This window comes from Lepisosteus oculatus, unplaced genomic scaffold, assembly GCF_040954835.1.
Source record: "Lepisosteus oculatus isolate fLepOcu1 unplaced genomic scaffold, fLepOcu1.hap2 HAP2_SCAFFOLD_396, whole genome shotgun sequence".
NCBI lineage: Eukaryota > Metazoa > Chordata > Actinopteri > Semionotiformes > Lepisosteidae > Lepisosteus > Lepisosteus oculatus.
In genome coordinates this window covers 1-5,000 of record NW_027167930.1, presented here as the reverse complement: position 1 = coordinate 5,000, position 5,000 = coordinate 1, and the positions used below count along the sequence as shown (strand labels likewise).

The window sequence follows — 5,000 nt, the reverse complement described above, 5'->3', positions numbered from 1 at the left end:
CTCTCTCCCCCTCCCCCTCCCCGTCTCCGTTCCCGTGCTCCCTCTGTGCACTTTCCCGCGTCTCGACTCTCTGGGCAAGCAGGCCGGCCCCCTTTTCGGCTCCCGTGCGTTTTCCCTCCAAAAAACTTAGTTTTTTCAGCCTTTTCCCAGGGAGGCAGGCGTGGCTTTTGTGTGTGTGTGTGTGTGTGTGTGTATGTGTGTGTGTGTGTGTGTGTGTCCCCGTCCTCGCAGGCGGGCCCCTTTCGACAGCCGGGCGGTTTCCCTCCAAAAAACTTAGTATATACACCTTTTCTTCCTTTTTTTCCGGCAGGCGGGCAGGCGCGCGCGTCTGTGTGTGTGTGTGTCCCCGTCCCTCCCGAGAGAGCGCTGCCCCTTGCCTCTGCCCGCAGGTGCCGACGGTCCGCTTTCGCTTGCAGCTCGCTCGGCACAGCTGCTGCTGGTGGGAGGGGCCTAAGCTAAGGAGGCCGGCCGGCTGGCGCCCCCCTGCGGCTGCGGTCGTTGTCGGGCCGTTGACAGGAGATCCAAGAGCAGGGCCCCCGCCCGGGACTGGCGGGCAGGCAGGCGAGCAAGCAGGCAGGCAAGAGAGGGGGAGAGCGGAGTCCGGGCGGCCGGCAGCCGCGTGCGGACCGGGCTCCCGAGGCGTCGGCCTGCGCCGCTGCGCGCCAGCCGGACGCCCGCGCGCCCGCCCAAGGCCGGCGTCGGGCATCGCTTCTCGGCCTTTTGGCTAAGATCAAGTGTAGTATCTGTTCTTATCAGTTTAATATCTGATACGTCCCCCATCGGGGGACCACATATTAAACGGATTTTTGGAACAGGGAGCTGGATCAGGAGCTTGCTCCGTCCTCTCCACGCATCGGCCCGGTATTGCAGCGCCTCCGGGAGCGGTGCACCACCTTCTCTCAGCGGTGAAAAGACAGACGTAGCTAGCAAGCAAGCAAGCAAGCAAGCAAGCGAGGTGGACTGGAGCTCCTTCTTCTCGGGTCTCGTCTCTCGTCCATCTGTGTGTCTCTCTCTCCCCCTCCCCCTCCCCGTCTCCGTTCCCGTGCTCCCTCTGTGCACTTTCCCGCGTCTCGACTCTCTGGGCAAGCAGGCCGGCCCCCTTTTCGGCTCCCGTGCGTTTTCCCTCCAAAAAACTTAGTTTTTTCAGCCTTTTCCCAGGGAGGCAGGCGTGGCTTTTGTGTGTGTGTGTGTGTGTGTGTGTGATGTGTGTGTGTGTGTGTGTGTGTCCCCGTCCTCGCAGGCGGGCCCCTTTCGACAGCCGGGCGGTTTCCCTCCAAAAAACTTAGTATATACACCTTTTCTTCCTTTTTTTCCGGCAGGCGGGCAGGCGCGCGCGTCTGTGTGTGTGTGTGTCCCCGTCCCTCCCGAGAGAGCGCTGCCCCTTGCCTCTGCCCGCAGGTGCCGACGGTCCGCTTTCGCTTGCAGCTCGCTCGGCACAGCTGCTGCTGGTGGGAGGGGCCTAAGCTAAGGAGGCCGGCCGGCTGGCGCCCCCCTGCGGCTGCGGTCGTTGTCGGGCCGTTGACAGGAGATCCAAGAGCAGGGCCCCCGCCCGGGACTGGCGGGCAGGCAGGCGAGCAAGCAGGCAGGCAAGAGAGGGGGAGAGCGGAGTCCGGGCGGCCGGCAGCCGCGTGCGGACCGGGCTCCCGAGGCGTCGGCCTGCGCCGCTGCGCGCCAGCCGGACGCCCGCGCGCCCGCCCAAGGCCGGCGTCGGGCATCGCTTCTCGGCCTTTTGGCTAAGATCAAGTGTAGTATCTGTTCTTATCAGTTTAATATCTGATACGTCCCCCATCGGGGGACCACATATTAAACGGATTTTTGGAACAGGGAGCTGGATCAGGAGCTTGCTCCGTCCTCTCCACGCATCGGCCCGGTATTGCAGCGCCTCCGGGAGCGGTGCACCACCTTCTCTCAGCGGTGAAAAGACAGACGTAGCTAGCAAGCAAGCAAGCAAGCAAGCAAGCGAGGTGGACTGGAGCTCCTTCTTCTCGGGTCTCGTCTCTCGTCCATCTGTGTGTCTCTCTCTCCCCCTCCCCCTCCCCGTCTCCGTTCCCGTGCTCCCTCTGTGCACTTTCCCGCGTCTCGACTCTCTGGGCAAGCAGGCCGGCCCCCTTTTCGGCTCCCGTGCGTTTTCCCTCCAAAAAACTTAGTTTTTTCAGCCTTTTCCCAGGGAGGCAGGCGTGGCTTTTGTGTGTGTGTGTGTGTGTGTGTATGTGTGTGTGTGTGTGTGTGTGTGTGTCCCCGTCCTCGCAGGCGGGCCCCTTTCGACAGCCGGGCGGTTTCCCTCCAAAAAACTTAGTATATACACCTTTTCTTCCTTTTTTTCCGGCAGGCGGGCAGGCGCGCGCGTCTGTGTGTGTGTGTGTCCCCGTCCCTCCCGAGAGAGCGCTGCCCCTTGCCTCTGCCCGCAGGTGCCGACGGTCCGCTTTCGCTTGCAGCTCGCTCGGCACAGCTGCTGCTGGTGGGAGGGGCCTAAGCTAAGGAGGCCGGCCGGCTGGCGCCCCCCTGCGGCTGCGGTCGTTGTCGGGCCGTTGACAGGAGATCCAAGAGCAGGGCCCCCGCCCGGGACTGGCGGGCAGGCAGGCGAGCAAGCAGGCAGGCAAGAGAGGGGGAGAGCGGAGTCCGGGCGGCCGGCAGCCGCGTGCGGACCGGGCTCCCGAGGCGTCGGCCTGCGCCGCTGCGCGCCAGCCGGACGCCCGCGCGCCCGCCCAAGGCCGGCGTCGGGCATCGCTTCTCGGCCTTTTGGCTAAGATCAAGTGTAGTATCTGTTCTTATCAGTTTAATATCTGATACGTCCCCCATCGGGGGACCACATATTAAACGGATTTTTGGAACAGGGAGCTGGATCAGGAGCTTGCTCCGTCCTCTCCACGCATCGGCCCGGTATTGCAGCGCCTCCGGGAGCGGTGCACCACCTTCTCTCAGCGGTGAAAAGACAGACGTAGCTAGCAAGCAAGCAAGCAAGCAAGCAAGCGAGGTGGACTGGAGCTCCTTCTTCTCGGGTCTCGTCTCTCGTCCATCTGTGTGTCTCTCTCTCCCCCTCCCCCTCCCCGTCTCCGTTCCCGTGCTCCCTCTGTGCACTTTCCCGCGTCTCGACTCTCTGGGCAAGCAGGCCGGCCCCCTTTTCGGCTCCCGTGCGTTTTCCCTCCAAAAAACTTAGTTTTTTCAGCCTTTTCCCAGGGAGGCAGGCGTGGCTTTGTGTGTGTGTGTGTGTGTGTGTGTGTATGTGTGTGTGTGTGTGTGTGTGTCCCCGTCCTCGCAGGCGGGCCCCTTTCGACAGCCGGGCGGTTTCCCTCCAAAAAACTTAGTATATACACCTTTTCTTCCTTTTTTTCCGGCAGGCGGGCAGGCGCGCGCGTCTGTGTGTGTGTGTGTCCCCGTCCCTCCCGAGAGAGCGCTGCCCCTTGCCTCTGCCCGCAGGTGCCGACGGTCCGCTTTCGCTTGCAGCTCGCTCGGCACAGCTGCTGCTGGTGGGAGGGGCCTAAGCTAAGGAGGCCGGCCGGCTGGCGCCCCCCTGCGGCTGCGGTCGTTGTCGGGCCGTTGACAGGAGATCCAAGAGCAGGGCCCCCGCCCGGGACTGGCGGGCAGGCAGGCGAGCAAGCAGGCAGGCAAGAGAGGGGGAGAGCGGAGTCCGGGCGGCCGGCAGCCGCGTGCGGACCGGGCTCCCGAGGCGTCGGCCTGCGCCGCTGCGCGCCAGCCGGACGCCCGCGCGCCCGCCCAAGGCCGGCGTCGGGCATCGCTTCTCGGCCTTTTGGCTAAGATCAAGTGTAGTATCTGTTCTTATCAGTTTAATATCTGATACGTCCCCCATCGGGGGACCACATATTAAACGGATTTTTGGAACAGGGAGCTGGATCAGGAGCTTGCTCCGTCCTCTCCACGCATCGGCCCGGTATTGCAGCGCCTCCGGGAGCGGTGCACCACCTTCTCTCAGCGGTGAAAAGACAGACGTAGCTAGCAAGCAAGCAAGCAAGCAAGCAAGCGAGGTGGACTGGAGCTCCTTCTTCTCGGGTCTCGTCTCTCGTCCATCTGTGTGTCTCTCTCTCCCCCTCCCCCTCCCCGTCTCCGTTCCCGTGCTCCCTCTGTGCACTTTCCCGCGTCTCGACTCTCTGGGCAAGCAGGCCGGCCCCCTTTTCGGCTCCCGTGCGTTTTCCCTCCAAAAAACTTAGTTTTTTCAGCCTTTTCCCAGGGAGGCAGGCGTGGCTTTTGTGTGTGTGTGTGTGTGTGTGTATGTGTGTGTGTGTGTGTGTGTGTGTGTGTCCCCGTCCTCGCAGGCGGGCCCCTTTCGACAGCCGGGCGGTTTCCCTCCAAAAAACTTAGTATATACACCTTTTCTTCCTTTTTTTCCGGCAGGCGGGCAGGCGCGCGCGTCTGTGTGTGTGTGTGTCCCCGTCCCTCCCGAGAGAGCGCTGCCCCTTGCCTCTGCCCGCAGGTGCCGACGGTCCGCTTTCGCTTGCAGCTCGCTCGGCACAGCTGCTGCTGGTGGGAGGGGCCTAAGCTAAGGAGGCCGGCCGGCTGGCGCCCCCCTGCGGCTGCGGTCGTTGTCGGGCCGTTGACAGGAGATCCAAGAGCAGGGCCCCCGCCCGGGACTGGCGGGCAGGCAGGCGAGCAAGCAGGCAGGCAAGAGAGGGGGAGAGCGGAGTCCGGGCGGCCGGCAGCCGCGTGCGGACCGGGCTCCCGAGGCGTCGGCCTGCGCCGCTGCGCGCCAGCCGGACGCCCGCGCGCCCGCCCAAGGCCGGCGTCGGGCATCGCTTCTCGGCCTTTTGGCTAAGATCAAGTGTAGTATCTGTTCTTATCAGTTTAATATCTGATACGTCCCCCATCGGGGGACCACATATTAAACGGATTTTTGGAACAGGGAGCTGGATCAGGAGCTTGCTCCGTCCTCTCCACGCATCGGCCCGGTATTGCAGCGCCTCCGGGAGCGGTGCACCACCTTCTCTCAGCGGTGAAAAGACAGACGTAGCTAGCAAGCAAGCAAGCAAGCAAGCAAGCGAGGTGGA

At 63.5% G+C, this 5,000-nt stretch overlaps 5 non-coding genes across 5 annotated transcripts; all 5 read left to right on the top strand.

Annotated features, from left to right (window-relative positions):
• Positions 1 to 704: 704 nt before the first annotated feature.
• LOC138228071 (U2 spliceosomal RNA) lies at positions 705 to 895 on the top strand. The gene has a single exon (XR_011185174.1). It is a non-coding gene; the product is annotated as a U2 spliceosomal RNA (small nuclear RNA).
• Positions 896 to 1,713: 818 nt separating this feature from the next.
• LOC138228060 (U2 spliceosomal RNA) lies at positions 1,714 to 1,904 on the top strand. Its single transcript, XR_011185163.1, has one exon. It is a non-coding gene; the product is annotated as a U2 spliceosomal RNA (small nuclear RNA).
• An 819-nt stretch (positions 1,905 to 2,723) lies between these two features.
• On the top strand, positions 2,724 to 2,914 carry LOC138228049 (U2 spliceosomal RNA). Its single transcript, XR_011185152.1, has one exon. It is a non-coding gene; the product is annotated as a U2 spliceosomal RNA (small nuclear RNA).
• An 818-nt stretch (positions 2,915 to 3,732) lies between these two features.
• LOC138228038 (U2 spliceosomal RNA) lies at positions 3,733 to 3,923 on the top strand. The gene has a single exon (XR_011185141.1). It is a non-coding gene; the product is annotated as a U2 spliceosomal RNA (small nuclear RNA).
• An 821-nt stretch (positions 3,924 to 4,744) lies between these two features.
• Positions 4,745 to 4,935, top strand: LOC138227987 (U2 spliceosomal RNA). Its single transcript, XR_011185091.1, has one exon. It is a non-coding gene; the product is annotated as a U2 spliceosomal RNA (small nuclear RNA).
• The last annotated feature ends 65 nt before the right edge of the window (positions 4,936 to 5,000 follow it).